The sequence below is a fragment of the Theropithecus gelada genome, chromosome 3 (assembly GCF_003255815.1).
Source record: "Theropithecus gelada isolate Dixy chromosome 3, Tgel_1.0, whole genome shotgun sequence".
In the NCBI taxonomy this organism is placed as follows: domain Eukaryota; kingdom Metazoa; phylum Chordata; class Mammalia; order Primates; family Cercopithecidae; genus Theropithecus; species Theropithecus gelada.
In genome coordinates, this window is record NC_037670.1 from 59,566,370 (window position 1) to 59,592,692 (window position 26,323).

The following is a 26,323-nucleotide window of genomic DNA, read 5'->3' on the forward strand; positions in this document are numbered from 1 at the left end:
GGGAGATGGAGATGATCCACACTCTCACCGGGGAACCTGAAGGTCTAGATCACAGGAGAAGACTCTTACCTTACCTGCAACTGTGTCAATTTAGAAAGCTGAATGAAATACAGGGGTAGAGGAAACAGCAGGAAAAGCCCTGTCAGCTCCCTGGGCCCCAGGGAAGCCATTTCTGATTTGTCTTACAGGGGTCCTTGGGGAGGGCTGCCAGAAGAACTGGGAAAAGACCACAGTGAGAAGGAAACATCCAGCTAAACTTTGTAACAATTCCAACCAAATGTGAAGTCTCCTGGCCAGAACTCCGGGGAGGGCACGAATCCGGTGTAGACTTGACAGGCATGGAGGTACAAAAGCCTTGCTTGCTTTCTCAGCTGGGAGTCTGGTGGCCTGGGGCAAATTCTCAGCTTCACTAACCCACTGTCTGGAAAAAAATTCAATACTACTGAGGTGGGGTGGAGGGGCATAGTGGGAGTGAGACCAGCCTTTGGGTTGCACAGGAGCTGGTTGAGGCCTGTAGCTGCCGGCTTTTTCTGACTTCCTTGACAAGCTGCAGGACACAGCCATAATTCTCCTGGGAACATAACTCCATTGACTTGGGAACCACAACCGCATCCCCCACAGCAGCTGCAGCAAGCCCTGCCCAATGAGAGTCTGAGCTCAGGCACGCCTAACTCTGCCTCCACCTGATGGTTCTTCTTTACCCACCTGGGAGCTGAAGACAAAGGTCATATTCTCTTGGGACTTCTAGGGTCCTGCCCACTGCCTGATTCTCCCTATACTACCACAACTGATGCCCTCTTGAAAGCACCACCTTCTGACAGGAGGTCAACCACCACAAAACTAGTGCATCAAACATCTACAGGAACCTGGCAGAGTCCATTTAACTCCCCTGCCACCTCCACTGCAGCACATGCTTGTATCCATGGCTGAGAGATCTGAAGATGCTTCACATCACAGAACTCTGTGCAGGCACCAGTACCACCCCTGAGCCTGGTAGCTCTGATGGGTGGCTAGATCCAGAAGAAAAATAACAGTCACTATAATTTGGCTCTCAGGAAGCCACATCCCTAGGAAAAGGAGGAGAGTACTACATCAAGGGAACACCCCATGGGACAAATATCTGAACAGAAGTCTTGAGCCCCAGGTCTCCCCTCTGCCATAGCCTACCCAAATGAAAAGGAACCAGAAAAATAATTCTGGTAAAATGATGAAACAAGGTTTTTTAACAACTCCCCAAAAATCACACTAGCTTGCCAGCAATGGATCCAAACCAAGAAGAAATTCCTGAATTGTCTGAAAAAGAATTCGGAAGATTGATTGTTAAGCTAATCAAGGGGGCACCAGAGAAAGGTGAAGTCCAACTTAAGATAATTTTAAAGAAGATACAACATATAAGGGGAGAAATCTTCAGTGAAATAGATAGCATAAATAAAAAACAATCACAAATTCAAGAAATAAAGGACACACTTAGAGAAATGCAAAATGTAGTAGAAAGCCTCAGCAATAAAAATCAAAGAAGCAGAAGAAAGAACTTTGGAGCTCAGATATTTCAGATAGCTTTATGGGCAAACTTAACAATTTATTTTTTTTTTTGAGACGGAGTCTCTCTCTGTTGCCCTGGCTGGAGTGCAGTGGCACGATCTCGGCTCACTGCAAGCTCTTCCTCCTGCATTCACGCCATTCTCCTGCCTCAGCCTCCTGAGGAGCTGGGATTACAGCCAGGATGGTCTCCATCTCCCGACCTCATGATCCACCCTCCTGGGCCTCCCAAAGTGCTGGGATTACAGGCTTGAGCCACGGCACCCGGCCAAATTTAACAAAATTTTAAAGGAATAAATAATATCAATTCTACACAGTCCTCCAAAATATTAAAGATGAGGGTCTGTTTCCCAGTTTATTTACTGGAGGCAACATTGCTGATAAAATCAACCAACACACATACACACAAAAAGATATTGCCAGAGAGTAAATGTAACCATAAATATCCCTTATGAAGAAAAACTTAACGAAATATTAACAAACCACTTCTAGCAATATATAAAAAGGATAATATACTGTGTTCAACTGGATTTTATCCCAGAAATGCAAAGTGGGTTAAACATTCAAAATAGCTAGAGGAGAGAATTGCAGTGCTCCCAACACAAAGAAAAGGTCAATGTTTGAGGTGACGGATATCCCAATTACTCTGACTTGATCATTATACATTGCATATATGTATCAATATATCATATGTACCCCAAAATATGTATGACTACGATATATTAATAAAATAAGCAAGTCACAAGCTGGAAAAGGTGTTTTCAGCATATATTAATAATAAGAAATTATCATACAGATTGTATAACAAACCTCTACAAATATAAAATAGAATAATGGGCAAAGGATATAGCATAGCAACTCTTAGAAGAGAAGATGCAAGTAAGCAATAATTAAAGATTAAAATCAACACAACCTCACTAGTTATCTGGAAATATCATTAAAACAAGGAGATAATTATTTCATGCCATCCAGTCAGGGAAAACCAAAGGGTCTTGAAATGTCAAGTCTTGGAGAGGACGTAGGGAAACAGAAACTCACACAAGTTCCTGCTTAAGGCATAGAAATTCAAGAAGAATTTGGCAATATCTAGTATATTGGACAAAACCTACAGCCTACACCAGTCTCATCCTTAGTATCTTTAGGTGCAAATGTGAGAAAATGTATGACTGGGTGTACAAGGGTACATGCTTGAAGGTGATCAATGTGTCCCTATAACAGTTCAAATTTGAAACAACTAAGATGTCCATAGTCATACAAGTAAATAAATGAATTCTGGTATATTTTGAAAAAGAAAAAAATGTCAATTGATGCAATTGCCCATATACACACTAAAGAAGGAACCCACAGGACCATCCTAATGGATAGAGATAAAACATTCTTAAAAATTCACCATCTAGTCAGAACAAAAATGTCAGGAAACTATAGATAAAGAGAATGGCATCAAACTGAAAAAGGGCTCCTACCAAAAAACAACAACTCACATCATATATTGTGGTCAAAGTCTGAGTTATTTTCCCTCAGAATGTAAACCATCAAGGATGTTCACTATCACCATTCCAACTAAATTCAAGGTCCTAGCTTGTACAGGAAGGCAAAAAAGAGAAATAGGAAGTATATAGGTAAGAAAAGAAGAAATACAATTGTCTCTGGTCACAGATGACACAATTATTTACATAGAACATTTAAAAAAATTTGTCAGACTCATACTATAGCGTTCAACTTTTGAGATATTCTGGAGAAGTTCAACTACCTAGATGAAAAACAGATTAGTTGTGCCTAGGAGTTGGGAGTGAGGAGCAGGTTTGACAACCAAGGTGTATGAGCAAAGATTTTAAGGTGGTGGGTCTTGTCTCTCTGGCAATTACACGACAATATTTATTTGTTAAAACTCATAGAGCTGGGCACCAAGGAGGAGATTTTGCTATATGACAATTATACATGGATTTTAAAAACATTTTAGTTTACCTAATAGCATATTTCTCTCTGATGATATTTCTTATCGTAGACTGAATTATTGTGTTACTTGTATCTATTTTATTCGTATGATCAGTTTCTCAAGTAACATGCTAATCATAAGGTCTTTTATTTTATTTTATTTTTTATTATTATACTTTAAGTTCTAGGGTACATGTGCACAATGTGCAGGTTTGTTACATATGTGTACATGTGCCATGTTGGTGTGCTGCACCCATAGGTATTTTTCTTACAGCAATTTTTAATACATGTTAACAAATGATGATAGCACTCCGTCATTACTTAACTTTTTTTCAGAATGTTTTTGGATATTCTCCAAAGCATTTAAATCTTTATATGATCTTTAAAAAAAAAATCAAGATAAAGAATATCTGCTGTCACTTATTAAAAAATAATTAAATTTTTAGATTGTCATATCTATAGAGAAATATGACAGCTCTACCATGTTGTCTTTGTATCAATAAAAAATCTGCATTTATAATGATGTCTATGCATCCAAGAAAAATATATCTGTATATATGATTGTTTCAATACATACTTTGCTCAAATACATACTTTACAAATACATACTTTGCTCAAGAGAATAAAGTTTTCTTCATTAAATTCACCGAATTTAGATCGTTTGAGTAGATACAAATTTAGATATTATGTTATAAATTTTCCTTTTGCTCCATATTTTTAAAAACTTTAACCTGTGAGTGTCATGCTGAAACCAGAATTCAAAATGATGGTAACAGAGTGATGCTCAGGCCCTCAGTTTTGCTCACGCTCTCATGTAAGTGACAACTTGATCGAAAGAGGGAAATTGTTAAACAAAATTATGGGAGGCCATTGCTTTAGACTAAGCTCATGCACTAGTTCCCAACAGACAAGACCAAACCAAAATAGAGTCACATGTAAACGTGACATACTCAACTAAAACCTTAAGGAAATGGATAGATTTCAAAACAGATAAGTTTTTTTCTTTCTCTTCTCAAAATAGGAGAAGCCAGAACAAGGAAGTCCCCTCTACTGTAACTCCTTAAAAAATAACCTAAAGACTTGTTTCTACCTCTCCAAACCCACTTTTTCGCTATTTCCCAGTATGATTTGAGACTGAATAAGTACATTGCGATGATGACAGAGACATGTTCCTCACATTTTGGTCTCTCATATTGGAGAAGATAACCAAAATGATGAAATTGTTCCATGAAGTTTAGATCAAAGCTGCCCCTTAAATATTTTAAGTTCAGCCTGAAGGTTTCTCTGTGCATAATGAACTATAACCTAACTGAAAGTGTAAACAGACTATAATCTACTCTTGTGCCAATCACTGAGTTTCAGCCAATCAAGAGTGTCCAACTTTTCAAACCTTATTCAAATAAGGCAAACACCAAGGTGTAACCAATCCAGCAGTTTCTGTATCTCAGCTCCATTTTCTGTTTGACAATTTCCTTTTTCTGTCCTTAAATCTTCTTCCATCATGCAGCTGCATTGGTGTCTCTCTAGACCTACTTTGGCTTGGGAGGCTCCCTGATTCACATGTCATTCTTTGCTCAGTTAAACTATTTTAAATTTAATTTGTGTAAGGTTGTTCTTGTAACACTCTCAAACTTTTCCACACTGATCCTCCAGCCATTTGTCAAAAACAATTGAGTTTTTCTTCCACAATACCGGTGCCCATGGAGGTTTCTGTCTGTGGGTTCAGCTGCTCTGCGAAGCTGTTATTCTATGTTTCTACCTGTCTGTTTCTGCGATTTGTGGGAGCAGTGATGTGCCCTGCTACCTCCATTCTCTCACAGATATAAGAAGATTGTTGATTTTCAGTTTGTTCAGGTTTTCCCTTGTTACGTAGACAAGAGTAATGATTTCCAAACTTATTCCATGATGGACTGGGAACTGAAAGTCTTAACTTGTTTTATTAAGACAACTTTATTAATACATATTTATGTACAATAAGCTGTACATATTTGTGTGTAAATGGATACAAAAAAATTTATTCATCCCATCACTATTTCCTGAAAGTATGGTCTTGTTTTAGAAATTTCTAATTTTAGTCTTTTCTCTTTCAGGTATATCCTATCAAGACTACTTATTTTATAGGACTCCTATATTCTTAACTATTGGATTTGGTAAACATTGCTACACTGTCATTTAAAATGGAACATTACTCCATGGAAATTTGAGAAAAGCCTATTCTCCCCCCTTGACGTTACTTTTTAAATGGATCTCTAATTTCTTTTTCTTTCTTATTTTATTATTATTTTTAAAATTTTACAGCAATCACTAGTATATATTTTATCATTGATATTTCAGGGATGAGATAAATTGATTACAGGTTGTATTTTTAGGAAACCATCATTGGTTTCACCTTCAATTTTATGTTTGTCTCTTTTGTTGCCCTGTTTGTAGGAAAGCAAATGCACTCATCAAGGTGTTCACCTTTCATCTCTCTCATGTTTATTCTAATCCTTGACCATTTGCTTCTGTTTTCCACCGCTTATGCCTGAGTCTAACAAGGTCATCTTTCATGTTCCTGACTTTATTTGCATCAACATCTATTTTCTATTTTGCTTTGTCCAATGTCCCTTTCATTTCTGTACTGGAGTTATTTTTCTCTTCTGCTTTGTTTCTCTGCTCCACTGGGTCTGTTTTCCTCTCCTTTTGTCTGAGTTTGTAACATTTCTGTTTCTCTGAGCCTTTGATTGTGAGATGCATCATTTCTCACCCTGGGAATGGAATTGCCCAGCACCTTTTCTTTCCTGAGTTTTCCTTCTGTGTTATTTGTTTTTTAAAAAATGATATTTGTTACCTGCCCTTTTCTTATCATATCCATTCATAGGCTTGAAGTCATAATTTTAAGTCCTCTTTATCTGAGCCAAAAAATTACTTAACAAAAAGATGTGTGGATGAATGGGGAAGGGCATTGGGCAGAGAAGTCACGTGAGGACTGCGGGCAGTGGGAGTGGAGTTAGATGTCAGAGCAAAGCTTCATTCTCCCTCGATGAGTGTGGCCCCAGTAGAGGCTCTCTACTTAACAATGAGAATTTCATTAGTGTGTTTTCCTCCAGATGACTCTAGTTACCAGCTGAAAAGATGATTGTCCCCAATATTTCTATGACCCTCCAAAACAGGCATCTGTTTCTGCCCTCTGAGCTCTCACTGTCCCTGCAGGCTGCACAAGCATAGGCTAAGGGAGAGGCTGTCAGTTGGGCCTTCAAATCCAGGCAGAAATGTGTGTGCTGTAAGAGAAGATTGATTCCCTAGCCACCATTCTGGGCCACATTTTACCAATTTTGTAGCTATTCTTTATAGCCTGGGACCTATGGTTTTGGCCCCTGAAGATGGACTTTCATCTCTAAGTTATGTCTTTTATTGTTCTCAAGGGAATACTGGAGAAGAGAAAGGCTTTCTTTTTTCCTCCTTTAACTGGAAAACTGTACTATTTTATAATCAATAAAAATAGGACACATGTGCAACAGAAATTCTTGAAAACATTAATCTTTGATCAGAAATCACTGTTACATTTTTGGACTGTTAGAGAAACGCATTCTCTGGGCTGGCAAGTAGACAGCATAGGAAGGATAGGCTTTTTTATTGTTCTTTTGAAGTTGAGTGAGTGTTGTAGTTAATCTGACTCCCTTCTCCATTAGCCTTATATTTAGTTGTCATTCTGAGAAGATTATATGTATATGTTTATAGGTATGCTTATTTTAATTTATATATTCCTAGATTTTATAGAGCATTATGCTAATTGCTTTATACACATTATCCCTTCCCTCTCCATCGCAACCAAAGCTAGGTATTTTTACCTCCCACTCACTGATAAAAGAAAAGCTAAGTAATTGCTCATGCAGCAAAATATGGGCAAACTGGCCTTAACTTCCATTTTCTCTATTGTATAATTTTGTCTTCTTTTGCATTTGTGTATTCTATACTGAAAAGTTGGTGAGGCTGTACTGGGGCTGTTGATCAGATGGCACCATAATCCAAAAGTTAATTTTTATTTTATATTAAGAAATTTAATTTTATTATTTCTAAAAATATACAGGGAAGATGGCAACACAGATACCTTATATAGAGAAAACTAAGAAAGATTAAAGAGAGAGAGAGAGAGAAAGTGAGCGAGAGAAGAGACTAAGAACAACATAAGATAAAAAGATCTAAAATTTTGGCACCCTTAATTAATATTTAGAACACAGTGTGTCTATTCCCTCCAATTCGTTTTCACTAAACATCATTTGAGATGTTTCACCCCAGAGGTAATTATCTAATTTAACTGCTCCTGGCTGGAGGAACTCTAGGCAAATGAGTTCAGACCATATTCCTCTAAGCCAGTTACATCTAAATTCCACTCGGAGCAGCTCTCCCTCCTCCCAATCTTTCCAAATCTCTACATAAGTTCCAGGATTTTGCTCTTCTTTAGCAACCAGGAGACAAGAGTTGCTCCTGCTAACAGATTGTGAGCATAACAAAGACCAAATCATGACAACATTAGCGTATGGTGAAACCTGATGTTATATGACGTCTCCAAACAAAATAAATAAAAACAAAAACCTCTTTTTCAAACACATACCCTTGGCAGATAAAATAAAACCTGAAAATGTAACAGAATTCATAACAGTGAACACTTATACAATATCTATTTAGTTCTTTAAATAATTTTACTTGGAGTTACTCATTCTGTTCTCCCCACAACCCCATGAGATAGGTCTTGTGAATATCCCTAATTGTACAGAGAAAGAAACGGAGGTCTATCAGTGGTGGCTTGCACAGCTGAGATTAGAGCTCAGGACTCTGACTCCAGATGCCACAACGTTCGATTTTCCCTACCTAACTAGGCAGTGGTGCACATTAAACATAGCATTTAAACATAAAAACAAGAACGCTTTGGGAAGGACTTTGAAAAACCACATTCTTAATTCATTCAAAAAATATATTTTGAGCACACACTAGATGTTGTAAACTATTTGAAGTATGGATGACTGCGGTTAAACACATACAAAACTTCTGCTTTCACCAAGTTTACATTATAGTACAGAATCAGGTGGCAAGCTGAAGAAGTATGTTAGGGGTGCTCAAAGGTGATACGTTTAATGGGGAAAGATGAAGCCGACATATCAGGAAGAGTTGCAATAAAGACTGTTGGAAACATTAATTTAAGAAGGTAACATTTGAGCAAAAATTTGTGTCTCATGGACTTCAGAGGAAGACCGTTCCTGAACAAGGAACCAGCAAGTGCAGCGGTCCAAAGATAGGTTCAGGGCTGGCATGTATGCAGAAGAGCCCAGAGTCTGATGTCCTGGAGATGAGCTAGGGAGGCATAGAATAGTAGAGATGGAGTCAGAAGAATATTGGGCGCTTGCTTGTCAAAGGCCTTGCAGTCTCTTCTAGATGAGTTGCCCTTTCCACTGAGTGATGCAGCAGGCCATGAGATGATTCTTAGCAAAGGTTTGCATGCATTTTGGAAGGCTCATTGGGCTGCTGTGCTAAGCATAAACAGGGAAAAGAAATGGGTAGAACGGAGGGCCCTAATAAGAGACAACTGCAGTAATCAGTCAATCAGAGTCAGGGCTTGAGTGAGGTTAATGGCAGTGGAAGTCATGCAAAGTGATCACCCTCAGGTTGGATTTTGAGGGTGGAACACAAATGATGAGACGGCTGTGTGGATGAGAAAAATAAATACAAGGAGGTGGAAGTCTCTTTCGTCAATTGCAGGTATTTAGTTTAAATAAACTGAAAGGAAGACCGTAAGTGCAGCAGACATTGGTGCTGTTTAGGTGTGTGTTTACGTTGTGGTGTCTGGCATGCAGTGGCAATGCAAGGAAGGCACATGGTTCTGCGGATATGTTCTACGGTGGAGTGGTCGAGTCTGTAAATGAACTTTTCAGAGTAGAGTAGATATTTCAAGCAGCTCACCAAAAGTGTGTCTGAGAAGAGAGCTCTCAGAACTGAGATCTGGAACAGTTCAGGTTGTGGTGTAAGGAACAAGAGAAAGAGACTAAAACCAACATTCCAGGAGAATGTGGTATTCTGGAAGTCTGTGAATGATAGGTTTCTAGAAGAAAAAAAAAAATCAACTATCCCAGCTGTAGTTACTTGACCACGTCATAAAAGATTGAGAATTACCGAGTGCTGGCATTAGTCAAGTGGAGGCAGTGTCTGTGAATGGTGCTTTTAAGCCACTGATTTTAATAGAGTTGAGAGGAAATTGAATGAATAGGTTTAGAGACAGAGATAATTCTGTTAAAGTAGTTTGATTTAAAACAAAAAACGTCATCCAAACAGGGTGCATGGATACTGGAAGTGGAGTCAAGTGAGATTTTCTTTCATAATGGGAGTAATAGCACAATACTTGTATATTGATGGGAATTAGAAGTATAGAGGTGAAAAGCTAATGTTTCACCAGTTTTTGACAGAAAGAGGGATTAGAAATTGCTGAAGCAACACCTGTTGGTTGGCAGGGAGGTTTGGGCCCTAGTGCATGAATGAGGGTCTGTTCTAGGCTTAGCGAAGAGCTAAGCGCGGATGGCTGGGGTACCTGCAGGTAGAAGAGGCAGTGGTGAAAATTTGCTGGAAGTTCTGTTGTGAATGAGTGGTTCTGTTATGAATGAGTGGTTCTGTTATGAATGAGTGGTTCTGTTATGAATGAGTGGCTGAGGGTGAAGGAGGCCTTGGAGCTGCAAGGTAGAGGAGAAAGAATGAAGTTTGAATAGACTGGGAACATAAAGGGATTAGAAGAAACAAAATCAAATACTGAATATTCTCACTTATGAGTGGGGGCTAAACAATCGGTACACATGGCCATACAGAGGAAAATAGATACTGGGAACTTGAAAAAGGGTAGGATGAGAAGGGGGTGAGGATTGAAAACTTACCCATTTGGTACAATGTTCGCTATTTGGGTGAAGCCCAAACCTCACCATTATACAGTATATCCATGTAACAAGCCTGCACATGCACCCCCAAATCTAAAATAAATAAACAACTAAATAAATACCTGGATTAGGAAAACAATAATGAAAATTGTACAACTTTAATGTCAATGTTGCCTTTTACCTTACTATATTATCTAGAGACATTTTCTATTAAATATTTTAAATCTTCTGTTAGAGGCTGGGCACGGTGGCTCACGCCTGTAATCCCAGCACTTTGGGAGGCCGAGATGGGTGGATCATGAGGTCAGGAGATCAAGACCATACTGGGTAACAGGGTGAAACCCCGTCTCTACTAAAAATACCAAAAAATTAGCCAGGCGTGGTGGTGGGCGCCTGTAGTCCTAGCTTCTTGGGAGGCTGAGGCCAGAGAACGGCATGAACCTGGGAGGCAGAACTTACAGTGAGCCGAGATCACGCCACTGCACTCCAGCCTGGGTGATAGAGCGAGACTCAGTCTCAAAATAAAAATAGTAATAATAATAATAATAATAAATATATATATATATTAACTTTTCTCTATAACAAGAATTTTAAGATTTCTGTGATTTCAGGTTATCATTAAAATAATAATTTAGCTCCTCTCATCAACCTTTATATTTCATTAATATTTCATAAAAAGTGTTAATAATGATTTTTTAAAGAATTCAGATATTCAGCCATCATAGCAAAATAAAATCCTAGTCAATACTCTCCTGTCTACTTTGCCTTTTTATGATGTTTTTTCCTGAGAGGAACTGTTCGTGGTAATTTTGATGCCAGGCGTTTCATTCCAAATCTCCCGTGAGCATATTAGGTATAATAAAATGAGAGGAAAGGACGATTTCATCTCTTAGGGGGAACAATAATTGTTCATGCCTCCAACACAGATTATTGGCAGCACACTGAACACTGGTTTTGAGAAAGAGAGATTCCCAAAGATGATGCTATTCAAACGACATCAGATAATAAGCCATGTCTTCCTTGGTAGGAGCTTGTTGGCAGGGAAGCATATGTTTCATATCTGTCTGCAAAGCATGAAATGAAATAACCATAGTGGGCCACAGAAGTTCTGTAAGATGTTCTGAGGGTAATTTGGAATCTGTTGGAAGGTGTAGCAGTTGGAAATCTCATCAAGATTCTTTGCAGTGGTGAAAACACGGTGAGGAAATCCTTTTAACTCTTACTGTAACTATTTTCCATAAAATAATTTTATGCTAAAATGTTGCAAAAGATAAGCAAATATTGTCAAATAAAATGTCTGTGTAATATGCTCTTTGACTTAAATAAATACCTATCAACATAAATAGGTGCATAATATTTTCTACCTGGTAATATGCAGAAAATCCGATAAAATTTTGAATCGCTGGTTATAAAACAACTAGATGAAGTCAGCATTTACAACCACACAAGACTTTTACATAATTGAAATTGCACTGTATATACAGCTTTGAAAATGGTCTTCTCACTTGACAATATATGGAATATATGGAGCATGAAGACTGTGCAATCTATTATCTCACCACCTGTGCTCTTAAAGCCTCTTGGTAGTGGTAATCCTTCCAGAAGGATGCAGCACATATTATTTAATCAATTTCTGTGTTCTTGAATTTTAGATTACTTCTAATATTTATAATTTCAAATGCTATGCGATTGAACACTCATATAGAGAACTTTTTGTTAATACATTCAAAAAAGTGAAATAGTTCAATTATTTTTAGAAGAAAAAATGATTTCATAGCTAGTGACAATGGCTTTTTTTTTTTTTTTTTTTTTTTTTTTTCCCCCAGAGGGATTCTCGCTCTGTCTCCCAGGCTGCAGTGCAAAGGGAAGATGTTGGCTCACTGCAACCTCTGCCTCCCGGGTTCCAGAGATTTTTCCTGCCTCAGCCTCCTGAGTAGCCGGGGTTAGAGGCAGGAGGCACCATGTCGGGCTAATTTTTTTTTTTTTTTTTTTTTTCATTTTTACTAGAGACAGGGTTTCACCATGTTGGCCAGACTGGTCTCGAACTCCTGATCTCAAATGATCCACCCACCTCTGCCTCCCAAAGTGCTGGGATTACAGGCGTGAGCCACAGCGCCTGGCCCAGCCATTGACAATTTTTATTTTAAATCTTCCTGTTTAAACTCCTACTGAAATGGGAAAAGTTCCCTTACCCCCAGTCATAGGGCACGTGATGGAGTTGTGGCTTGCTTCTTCAGTACCCTGTTGCTCATACCCCTACAGGGAGGATGCAGACACGCAGGTCTTGGGGCTCCGACGCCATGGCAGCCTCCAGGGTTGAGCCTTGACAGCTCCTGAAGCCCCAGTGAGTGCATGTTACAGTGTGCCCTTTCAGCTTAGCCACTTGCAGGTGGCTTGTGTTCAACAGCTCAGTTAGACCCTCTGCCTTATTGCAAGGACAGAGAACTTTCTGTATTTCAGGTTCTTGTCTTAGTGTACCAGAAAAATTGGATCACATGTGGGCTTCAAGGATGGATGTAAGGTTTTTTATTGGGTGGTGGATGGGGAGGCCTGATGGGGAATGGAGTGGGAAGGTGGTCTTCCCATGGAGTGGGGCCACCCAGCAGCCGATCTTTCTTCCAATCAAATTCCCCTCAGCCACACTCTCCTCCAACCAAATTCCCTCAGCCTCTGCGCTGTTCCAACGTGGATGGCCTGCCCGCATCTGCTGGTGTGTTCTTCTGCCAGTGTGTTCCTCTGGACATCCAGCCATTTGTGTCTGTACCCACTAGGGTCTCAGCGTTTTTATTGGCACAGGATGGAGTTGGGGGCCAGGGTGGTTCTTGGAAAAGGCAGCATTTGGGTGCATAAACAGGATTGCCTGTCCTCATCTAGGTCCGTGGGCACAGGCCTGAGGGTGAAGCCATAGCCAGGGACCAACCCTTTTCTTTATCTTTTTTTTTTTTTTTTTTTTAGACAGAGCCTTGCTCTGTCTCCCAGGCTGGAGTGCAGCGGCACCATCTCGGCTCACTGTAAGCTCCACCTCCCTGGTTCACACCATTCTCCTGCCTCAGCCTCCCGAGTAGCTGGGACTTCAGTCGCCCGCCACCACGCCCGGCTAATTTATTGTTTATTTATTTTTATTTTTTGAGATGGAATCTCGCTCTGTCGCCCAGGCTGGAGTGCAGTGGCGTGATCTCGGCTCACTGCAAGCTCTGCCTCCCGGATTCACACCATACTCTTGCCTCAGCCTCCTGAGTACCTGGGACTGCAGGCGCCCGCTGCCACGCCTGGCTAATTTTTTGTATTTTTAGTAGAGACGGGATTTCACCGTGTTAGCCAGGATGGTCTTGATCTCTTGACCTCGTGATCTGCCTGCCTTGGCCTCCCAAAGTGCTGGGATTACAGGTGTGAGCCACCGCGCCCAGCCAGACCCACTCTTTTCTACCCAGAACTTCCCTGCCCTGCTTCTGTATCACTACTATCAGCATAGAGTGTATGAGAAGGGTTATTTTGCTAGAAAATCATGATTCTTACTAATTAGGCCAGAAAATAAACATAGTCTTTTTAATGTAAATAACTTTGATTGCTAGTGTTCGAGAATGATGTTGTCTGGCTTACATGTGCTACAATTTCAAATTATCAGGCCTTTGACTTTTTTTGTTAGAGAAAAGGAAATAATGGGAAAATCTAATATTTCCACACCCTAGTCCCCATATCACTGAGAAACTATTTTTCTATTAGGGTTGTCCTATATTTCTTACTGATGTTTGCAGATTTATATTATATATAGAATTGCCATATCGTTCTTACCATGTTGATAGAGTTAATTTCTCCCTGAATTCTATCAAGATTACAAAGACGTTTTCTATAATGTAATTCTTTTTCCTGAAGCAAACCTGTGTATGGAAAGCTTTTCTTTATCTTTATCTTTTCATTATTTTAAATTCATTATATTTTGTTGGCTTCATGATGTCAATTTTCCCTGTTTGCTCACCTTAATAGAGTTTTAGCTAGTGCTATAATTTACCATTAAATACCATTAAATGAGCCGATTCTAAAATTTCCCTAGGTTGCTGAGAGAATTCAATCTTCCTGCTTTTTAATTTGAGATTATGTTTGATGCGCACAGCTTGTAGCCAAGATTTTGGGGGCTTTGTACCTTTTACGAGTTGATACGTTTTTGCGTAGTGGGCTATCTGCTCTCCAGCCCATTAATGTACTTCCTCCCCAGTGCTCTGGCTGCTTCTGAGGATCCATGTCATATGCCCCTGCGCAGATATGCAGACCACTTCTTTGCAATCCCCCCTCTCCATCTAAGTTACTGCTCTTCTGGAACCATCACCAGATCCCTAAAAGTGCCAGGAGATCTCTCATCTCCAAAGATTTGCACACAAGTTTGTACCCGACTGAAACCCTCTTCCTACCGCTTCTCCTGATTAAAGCGTAAATTCACTCAACTCACTGTCAGTTCGCCAATGCTGTGTCATTTTGTTTTGTTTTGTTTTTCTTATTCCAAAGTTCCAACCCAAGACTTGATTTTCTGACCCTCCTATATGTTCTCATACAACCATGTTTGTTTAATATTTTTTCCTATTTACATTTGAATTCACTGTCCTGCAAATGAGTCTTTTATGTATTTCCCACTAGTTTGGATTCTTTAAAATAGTCATTGTGTTATTCTTCTTTCTCTCTTGTACTGATGTATTAATGTGCCTGACATGTAGTATTGTTCAATAAGTTCTTTGGGAATTACTTAATGGACATGTGCCTTATTTTGAGAGAAGGAATTTATTTTTTAGCAGTCCAGTTAGCACATTGTGTTGCAAACAACAATATTTACTCTAACAAAGTAAAGTAGAAAGTTTGCACAGTAGGGCTGCTCATGGAAGCCCTGATTTGTTCAGGGATCAGGTGTAGAAACTCTGCAGGCACATACAACATAGTAAGTACTAGGCAGTGGAGAACTTCACTGCTTCGGCCTTGGGCACTGGTGCCTTGGTTTACAGAGACAAACTGTATCCTTGGTGAATGTGCTACTCAACCTCAAAGACATTCTCTGCTACTGTCTCAAAATCCTTGATATATTCCCATCACTTTTCCTAGAATAAAATTTGCTGGTACTTTCTTCTCCCTTTCTATTCTGAATAGAATTATTGACCAGGTACATTACATTGGGCAAAATTGCACCCAACCTCCACAGATATCTTCTCTCTTTTTTTCTAAGAGGTGATCTGTGGCATGGTTTGGATTCATGTCCCTGACCAAATCTCACATCTGAATTAAAGAAGGGGCCTAGTGGGAAGTAACTGGATCATGGGGGAAGATTTCTCCCTTGCTGTTCTTATGATAGTGAGTTCTCAGGAGATCTGATGGCTTAAAAGTGTGTGGCACTTCCCCCTTAGCTCTCTGTCTCTCTCCTGCTCTGCCATGGTAAGATATGCTTGCTTCCTGATTAGGGTTCTCTAGAGGGACAGAACTAATAGGATAGATGCATATGTAGAAGGGAGTTTATTAAGGAGTACTGACTCACGATCACAAGGTGAGGTCCCACAACAGGCTGGCTGCAGACTGAGGAGCATGGAAGTCAGTCTGAGTCCCAAAGCTGAAGAGCATGGAGTCGGATGTTTGAGGGCAGGAAGCATCCAGCACAGGGGAAAGATGTAGCCTGGGAGGCTAGGCCAGTCTAGTCTCTTCATGTTTTTCTACCTGCGTTATATTCTGGCTGTCCTGGCAGCTGATTAGATTATGCCCACCCACAAAAAGGGTGGGTTTGCCTTTCCCAGCCCACTGACTCAAATGTTAATCTTTTTTGGCAATACCCTCACAGACGCACCCAGGAGCAATACCTTGCATCCTTCAATCCAATCAAGTTGATACTCAGTATTAACTATCACATTTACCTTTCATCTCCTGCCATGATTGTAAGAGGCTTCCCAGCCATGCTTCCTGTACAGTCTGGAGAACTGTGAGTCAATTAAACTTCTTCTCTTCATAAATTACCCAGTCTCAAACAGTTCTTCATAGTACTGTGAGAATGGACTACTACAATCTGCTTCTAACTGCACACAGGCCATTCCTCACTTTCTGGAGCAGCCACATCTCCTTTTGCATAGATGATCTTTTTCCAACCAATGGTCATCTTGGAGAGGTTATACTTTGAGGGATGAAAGTGAGTGGCTGGTTTGGCTAAAGAGGAAGCATGTTTTTGCAGTACCATTGGACTCAAAACCCTTTAGTAGGCAAAATCCTAATGTCTGTGAGTTGGGCTTCTAGTTAAGTGTAGTCTGTGCAGCAAGTTTCTTAGTTTCTGCTTTTATCACTTACTATGTGACCCTAGTGAGTTCTTTAACTTCCCATTATTCATTGGTAAATTGAGTACTATAACAGTTCCTACCTCTGTGTTGAAAGAGGATTAAATAAGATAATGCATTTAACACAATGCCTGACATATAGTAAGAATTCCATAACTGAGCTAATTATAGTTTTACTACAGGAAGCATCTGGATATACATTTTCTACCATTTCTCATTATGTGTCCCCATTATATTTCCTGAGGATTGCATATAAGCCTTTATTCATGAATACATTTCAATCATTTGATGGATCACTTATTAATATTACTAGATGCAGTGGTTTCTAAATCTTTGTATATTGTCATGAATATTTCAGTGGAAATATAAGAAAATAATAAATAATAAATTTTCACCTGAGATTTGATTTAACTCTTTTTACAGCTCAACAACTACCCATAGATCATATTTAATTTACTCATGCCCCAATACTGATTTAATGTATGTATTTATGGGGGTTATTGCTATGAGGGAATTGGTGTTTCAATAACAGTAATTCCTCATCTACTGTGTGTATGATCATTTTGGTCAATGTTTACTGATGCTTTGGCTAGAACCGGTCTATGCATGGATTCATTCAATTGTTGGCACAGTTGAAAGGACTGGATTGACGGTTATTCATTCCAATAAGATTTTGCAGATGCCACTCAGGAACACACTTATAAGACAATTAGAATGAAAATCTTATCATTACTAACAATTTCCCAACCGTGAGTTATACATTCGCTATTGTCACAAAATATCATTCAACTCATAACACTGTATGGAGCATGGAGCAGGCAGTAACACATCTTTACCGTACCATGGATTACTAATCAAGCAGCAATGGGGGAGTTTACTTTCATGCTCGCCTCTCTGCACTTTTCCTTCCTCTTGCCTTTCTCCAGGCTCCCCTTGTGCCCCAAGAATCTCTCTGAGAGTATTTACAAAACAAGGTCAGATGGCACCCTGTCATCAGGGACAAGCCTGCCTCATCACATCATCATACCAGACTGCAGGCCGCTGTGCTGAGCAGCAGGGGCCCAGCCACACCTTTCTAATTCAGACTCTAAAGGTTTAGCCATTAAACATGTGTTCAGCAAACTCTTGCTTGGAAACCTTGCTTCTGAGTTATCTACTCTTTTAGAACCACCAGTCTTCGTCGTAATTCAACATTCAGTGCTCCAATTTGAACAGTTTCCTCACCACAACATGTGTCTATACTGTCTCCTGATATCCTGCACTAACACCTCTCTATACTTAACAGATGATCTGCAAAATAAAATATCACTTGTTATATCCTGTATCTTGCATATAATTGATTAAAATTATTTCAAAATAGGCATAAAAATAATCCTTCCTTCTAATGATCAATAAAAATTAATAAGTCACTGGATTGTTTTTACTTTTCACTTTCTCTATTTTACGGTGTTTTGACATGTTACATACTTTCCTGTTAGGGAAGCAACTGCCCTTCCTGGGGTTAGCCAAGTCTTCTATACAAAGGGCCCAGACAGGAGTGCCTCTCTGGTATGCAAACTAACAGATTCAGAGCCCTACCTCTTCTATCTGGCCCTGGCACCCCAGGAGGCAATATTGCTCTGTTTAATCATGTCCGGGCCAGGTACCAGGTAACTGGAGATCGTTCTTTCAGCTTAGCGCCCACTGAAATTCTGCAAACTAGTCAGTCCTAAACTGCTCACCTGCTCTGCCTTGACTTCCCTGCAGAAATTTCAGTAATGGCCTGGCCTGGTCCTTCCCCGTGTTCCTGCCCCTCGGCCTCCTGACCAAGGTTTGTGCTTCCCTGTGTGACCTGTGAAACATGGGTGCCTGCTGTATCTAGGATGGGGGAGCATAACAAACATAGTTTTCCTGTGTCTTCTCCTGTGACTGTACCTGGCTGACCTTCATATAAAAGAACAGAAAGAAGTCACCAAATTCAATCTGGGCATATCATGGACAATTTTCCTTCTACATGTCTGAGATTTATTTCCTTCTCTCTATATCCAGTCGTTTCTCCTAGAATTATCTCCTCTTCAATTTTGGCTCAGAGCAGTCCACCCAGAGCTCTCTCCTTTCAAGGACATGTTCAATGCCGGGATGAGTCATGGAGAGGAAGTGGAAGCTCAGCCTCTGTGGGCAGGACTTGGCCTTGCAGCCTCTGTAGACACCCTATGTGTGCCAATTCACATATGAATGATCTCAGGTTAGGGCTGAGGGACTTCCTCTTCAATGGACCCTGCCTGCAGCTTAGCTTTCAGGGAAAATTATAACCTGTTGGGAAAACATGAATTATTGGGAAAAAAACGAATTTCACAGTTTTTTTTGGACTCTAAAATCTCAAGTGGGGTAAAAAGAATTTGACCTCCTGCTTAACTCTAGTTTTTATAAGAAAATATAGGCATAGCATTAATTAGTTACTATGGTGTCATATCACTTTTTCCCCTAGTCTCTTCTTTGCACTTGATTCGTCCATGTAAGTGTGAATGGAGATGGCACCTCCTCGAAAATTATTTTCTTTCTCCCAAATTGTTTTTTAGCCTGAAGAAAATTCACACATAAAACAGTCAAGCTGAGAGAGTGTTTTACTTTAGGTGCAAAACTGTTACTATGTTCTGCTGAGGATCTTAAAATCACAGAAAACATTCCTTTTTTCATGAAAGACAGATTTCTAAAAATATAATGTCTTAAAAATTTTGTTTGCCTGCAAAAATACTGTTGAGAGAAAACTATATTTAATCTCAAATAAACATAGTTTACTCAGAAATCACGTTTATTATTTTACACTTTTTATGATATTTATTTGCTGCAATCCATGTATTACAACTCAATACTAAGTTGTAAAGGAAACACATGATTCATATTTTATTATGTAAATATCTATAATTAGTAATTCTTCAGGTTTTATTTTATTGCTCCATCATTGTGAGTTATCTACTCTTACAAACAAAGGGATGAAAGCTATGCCTACTTAACCCTAGTTGTTCCAATCTTTTATCTCTAAGTAGAAATTAGAAAGTACAAGTATTTGTATGTATTTTTCACTTTGTCTTGCTCGTGCCAATTGATGACTACATTTTCTTTCCTTTTCCCAACACTGCTTGGTCTGAAGCCTTTCTCTAAAATCTTCCCTTTGTTCTGACAACCCAAACAAAAAATCAGAACAGGTAATACCTAGGTAAAACTTGGCTTTGGAAATCAACAGGAATAATGTGAGATTTTCTGCCATTTCACTACCATGGGAGCAATTCAAGTTTGAGCTACCCTAGAGACGAGCAAATTTGGCAGTTCAAAGGAAAGATAGGAGCGTCATCATTTCTGTAGTTCCCAGAACACGATTCACTAGCAGCCTAAACATATTCACACCTGAGATGGATGAGCTGCATGCTACCTGCAGAGTGGCACTTGTGTAGAATTGGAGCTGATGAAGAAAGCTTTGGGCAGATTCAGAGAGTAGGTGCCAATAAAGTTTCCATGGACTACTATGCAGACTTGTTGTTGTTGTTTACTGTGCTAAGAACTCAACATGAGATCTATTCTCTTAACACATCTCGAAGCGCAGGTGCAATGTTGTAGAGGAGATCTCTAGAAGTGATTCATCCTTCATGAAGGAAACTTTACATCCACTGTACTGCAACTCACCATTGTCCCCTCCTCTCAGCCCTTGGCAGCCACCATTCCACTCTCTGCTTCTCTGAGTCTATTTTAGATTCTTCATATAAGTGAGATCATGAAGTGTTTGTCCTTCAGTGTCTGGTTTATTTCAGTTAGCATAACATTTTCCAGGTTCATCCATGTTGTTGCAAATGGCAGGATCTCCTTCTTTTTAGAAACCAAATAGTATACACAGTTCTTTTAATATATCCTTTGAAGTATGTATACGAATGAATAGTTTATAAGTACAGATCAAAATTAGAACACACGACATACATGTTTCAGCAACATCCTGTTTCTCAACACACTGAGACATTAGATGAACCTGTGAGGATATTCTAAAGTTATTTCCCACAGAGGCATCTGCCATTGCTCAGAGGTTTATATTTCATGCAATAAATCATCAAACTAATGAGCGAATTATGATTTTACTGCATAGTTTACCACACTTGTTTTTAAACTGCTATTTTTGAGACACATGAGTTTATTGGCATACATAGTTTACTGCTTATGTACAAGACTTACAATCAAAATTCTAACCTGCGATTTGTTTTGAGCATTTATATTAGGCCAAGAAGAGACCCAAACTAGTAAGACTGCATTAAAGGAATATTATTAAAGGAATAACTTATAAAATGTTATGACCATTACACATATCTGAAGTAATGGAGGTTTGTGTCAAATGTATTCATTCCTTCTCAGGTGCATTTGCTTAAATATTTCAGAAATTTCCTACATAAAAGCCAGTTTTAGAAAGTATATTCTTCAAAATCCATTAGACTATGCTACAGGAAACAATAAAATAGTTTGTAATTTCTGTTCTCAGCAATATTTAATCATGAAATTTTGGATCTAAACTTGGATTCACAGTCCCTGATTTAATTACATTTTAAATTATCCAGGAACTTGGTCATTTATAGACTAAAATTGATTTTCCTGCAAAAACAGAAAAGGCACAGCTACCTCAATGTTTATTTTGTTGCCAATTTTGTCTAGAAACAGTCCTGTTATTCTCTTCTAGGGTGTATAATATCAGCATGTATACTTAGTAGTGAAAGATAGTCACCTGTGTGAAGCCTTGGACCAAAAATAACAAACATTGACTTTATTGTTTATCTCTCTTTAAAGATTTCAGATATTATATGTGTACAATCACATTTGGAAATTTGCAGTCATAATGTCTCATTGCTTTTTTTAGGATAGTAATGATTAAGTTGCAGAGTCCCTAATGATCAGGGTCTATAACTAAGTTATAAAAATAACCACAAACTTCATCTTCCAACAGTACTATGAAGTACATAGCCAAAAAGTCTTTCTGCTAAACAATATTTAGATGTGGGTTGGGTGCGGTGGCTCATGCCTGTAATCCCAGCAGTTTGGGAGGCCGAGGTGGGCGGATCACGAGGTCAGGAGTTTGAGACCAGCGTGTCCAAAATGGTGAAACCCTGTCTCTACTAAAAATACAAAAATCAGCCAGGCATGGTGGCTCACTCCTGTAGTCCCAGCTACTTGGGACGCTGAGGCAGGAGAATCACTTGAACCCAGGAGGCAGAAGTTGCAGTGAGCCGAGATTATGCCACTGCACTCCAGCCTGGGCAACAGAGTGAGACTCCATCCCAAAAAAAAAAAAAAAAATTAGATGTTATGCAAATGATGTGAAACATAGCAGAGCTTGCAAAAATGATAAGACATATATCAAAGTAGATAGGAGACTATTTGCTTATTTGTTTTTGTAATTTGATCTTGAGGTCCTTCTCTAGAGAATGGCTCTAAACCTCGGCCCTGCCCTGATAGGGCTCAAGGAATTTGTTCGTGGATGTATATAGTGTGCCTTTCAGGGTACTTCTTTATTGCAGGAGATGGCCTAATGCTGAAGTGTGACCAGGTGTGCCTCTCACAGGAAACTTATTTATATTGGAAGATTCCTTTGTGGCTCTTGTCTGACACGTGTTGAGTTTATTCCTACGAAGACAGCCACTCTCTGAGAGAACAGGACCAGAAAAGAAATTAGGTTTTGGTGTATTGGTAAGATGAAGCCACTTGACAAAACACATGAGATAACATAATCAGTTTAATACTCAACAGACACCACACAGCAGGGGGCAGCACACCTGGAAGGCCAGTGGAAAGTGGGAGCTGTCTGGGACATATACACTGATGTACTGAGTGGAGAGCAAGAGAGAGGTGGGGGGACTTGTGAGCTGAAGCTTTTATTGGGTCCCAGGGTACCAAGCAGGTTTCCCTTGCGACATTCTGATGGGTGGATTTCAAGCAAGCAGGCATGAGTTATGTGGAGTCACGGTATGACTGAGAGATGGTCACTGCACTGTATCTGTGCAGTTCACACAGGACATGGGAATCAGCAGGACAAGTTGAGTAGGTTGTAGTGAGCTGTCCCATAAAAAGGTGGTCACCAGGAGCTGGTTGTATAAGGCAGTTATCTGGATTGACGGCCTTGAGGAACTGGGGAGGGCAGAGAACTAGAAATTGTGTCAAGGGTGACTAAGCCCTGTGTCTGGTATGAGAAAGCACAACTTACAGTCAAAGAATAATGCTGAGGCAACATAAAAGTACAGGAATTCACTCAGAGATGGATACTAATATGAAACTAGACACCTGGATATCTTGAAGACAAATGCCTTCCAAAAATAAGAATTTTAGTTGTAATGAGCAAAAACACAGGGAAATAATCACCACATCCACATACAGCTGGGACATTTTGAGGAGGCTACATCCTGCAGGCAAAGGAACAGGTGTATATCAATCAATCAATCAGCCCACCAGTCAACCAACCAAGCAAACAACCGCTCCCTTTTTCTGGGAGTAGAATGGAAATTGCCTGCTCATGTTTCTGGTTTAAGAGCTTAGACATAGAATTTTTAACTGTTGGTCTATTCTAGAATAAATCTTTAATTCAATTTTATATTAAATTTACAGTTATAAAATTTTCATGTAAAATCGTATTAAATCATAATTTCTATAAAATACTCAATGGAAAGGTTAAATATCACAGTATACATAATTTAAAAGAGATTTGTTGAGCTGGAGAAAGGATCAAAAAAATTTCTCAGAATGTACACAAAGATATTAGGAGATGATAAATTTGAGAAATAAAAATTTCAAAAAATTCTGAGATGTGGAGGCAAGGAATAGAAGAACAGTAAACATTTACACAGATCTGCAGAAAGGAAAAATGTTATGAGAATAAAGCTTTGAAAACATAATGGTTTAGAAAGTTCTAAGATTGCTGGGCTTACAGACACAGGAAGCACAACATATTTCAGTAGAATAAATAGAAAATCTATGTGAAACTGAAAAACAGTAACAGAAAATGAGAAACAGTGAGGAAGACTATTTTTAAGATAGAGAGAAAATTACAATAAATAAATATGTGAGAGCGTATATATTGGAAGTCAGAAGATAGTAGGAAAATACCTTCATTGTGTGGTGATGGAAAATAACTTTCAATTAAGAAAAGCGTAAGAAAATAATGTTTTACAAATCAGGGTAGAAGAAAGATGATTTCAGTTTAAAAATTAATAAGAAATTTGTTTTCAAAATAATCTTAACAAAGAATTTCCAAAAACATTGTATAAGAAGTAGCAAACTTCCAGACAAAAGATTGAAATATTGGAAGCAATGAAAAATAAAATAATAAACATGTGAACAAACATAAAGAAGCATTGCACCAGGTGAGGTGGCTCATGCTTGAAATCTCCACAATTTGCTAGGCCTAGATGAAATCATTACTTGAAAGCAGGAGTTTGAGACCAGCACGGCAAACAAAGTGAGACCTTGCATCTGCAAAAATAAAACGAAATAAAATAAATTATCCTGTGTACCAGGCCATTCGTGTATTACTCTAAATAAATATCTGAGACTGGGTGATTTATAAAGAAAAGAAGTTTAATCGGCTCACAACTCTACAGGCTGTACAGGAAGCAGAGTACTAGAATCACTAGAATCTGCTCCTGGGGAGGCCTGAGAAGGCTTCTAATCATGGTGGAAGGCAAAGGGGGAGCAGGCATGTCACATGGCAAAAGCAACAGTAAGAAGCAGAGAAAGGTACCACACACTTTTAAAAGACCAGATGTCAAGAGAAAGCACTCACTATATTTCAAGGAGAGCCTTAGGGGATTGTGCTAAACCATTCATGAGAAATTCATCCCCATAATCTAATCACCTCCCACCAGTCCCACCTCCAACACTGGGGATTACATTTCAACATGAGATTTGGACGTGGCAAATGTCCAAATAAGATCATCCAGGTGAAGTGTGCCTGTAGTCCCAGCTACTTGGGAGGCTGAGGCAGGATGATCGCTTGAGTTTAGGATTTCAAGGTTGCAGGGAGCTATGATTGAGCCACTGCTCACCAACCTGGGTGATAGAGTAAGAGCCCATCTCTAATTTTAAAAAAATAGAAATAAAATAAAAATGAAACAAAAATAAAAAATAAATACTGTTTTGGCCGGGCGTGGTGGCTCATACCTGTAATCCCAGCACTTTGGCAGGCCATAGTGGGTGGATCACTTGAGGTCGGGAGTTTGAGACCAGCCTGGCCAACATGGCAAAATCCTGTCTCTACTAAAAATGCAAAAACTAGTTGGGCTTGGTGGCACATGCCTGTAGTCCCAGCTACTTGGTAGGTTGAGGCAGGAGAATCGCTTGAACCTGGGAGGCTGAGGTTGCAGTCAGCCGAGATTGTGCCACTGCACTCCAGCCCGGACGACAGAGCGAAATTCTGTCTCAAAAAATAAAATAAAATAAAATGATAAATATTGATTTATAGAACAATACATGTACATGCCAAATTTAGAAGTTAGGATAAAGATAAAATATGGAGCAACCGTATACTAAAGTGTACTGCATACCTTATACAATACTATGGTAAGTTTAACTTCTTAATAGAGAAATTAACATTTTCAGTTTAACCACTAAAACTGCAGTAATGGAGTATATAACTTCCAAAGTTGGTAGGAGGTAAAAATGGAATGAGATGCAAAACATCGTTAGCATAAAGGGAAGGAAAGTAACAATGAAAGAGGAAGATAAGGAAGGAAGAAAATAAAACAAATAAAGTAAAATACCTGAATATATTCAAGAAAAGCTGGAAAATAGGAAAACAGCTTAAAGTAAGCGATAAATAAAACAAAATATAATGAGATTCAAGTCAAGATGGCAGACTAGAAGCAGCTCTTGAACCACTCTTAGGATGAGAAGACAAGGTGGATGGTGAACACTAGCCCTGAGTAATGACTGTGAGCCAATCACCTAGGAAACATTGCAGGATCCATCAAGGCAGCAAGGGATGCAGAGGACAGACAAGGGCAAAGCTGGGCAGCATCCCATCTAGGACCAGTGCAGAGCCAGGAGAAGCTCCCAACATGGGGAAAGAGTGAGTGAGTCACAGCTCCCAGGGGTTCACACTTTCTACAGGGACCTGCCCGAGCCTGTAAATGAGAGGAACGTCCTGAACTTCCCCAGGGCCTCTAAACTATACAGAGAGTGCCCAGAGTTTTTCAGGAGACAACACGCAATATCCATGGAGACCTCCACAGGTCTCAGACCCGGAGAAGCCTGGCACCAGTGCCATAGTCACAATAGAGGCCACAGAAGCAGTGCCCAAGAGCAGTAAATTTGCTCCACTCCCCTTCACCAGACAAGACTCAGTGCCAGCTTCCAGCACGATGCCCTACTTCTGCTTGAACTGTGCAGCCCAGTGCAGTCCTGTGTTCCCCCATGGAACATCTGGAAAGCAAGGTGGGCAATTCCAACCGCTCCTGTTGCTCGCAACCCCATGCCTTTTGGGGCTACCAGCACAGCAGACCCACTTCTGCCTGAACTCTATGGGTGGGTGCAGCTCTGTGTTCCCCCTGGGAAGCACCCAGTCAGTGGATTGGGTGACCCCATCCACCTCTCCTCCTCCTAGTCTGGCAAGCCACACCAGTTGGGGATTCCCACACAATGGACGCATCTCTACCTAAACTT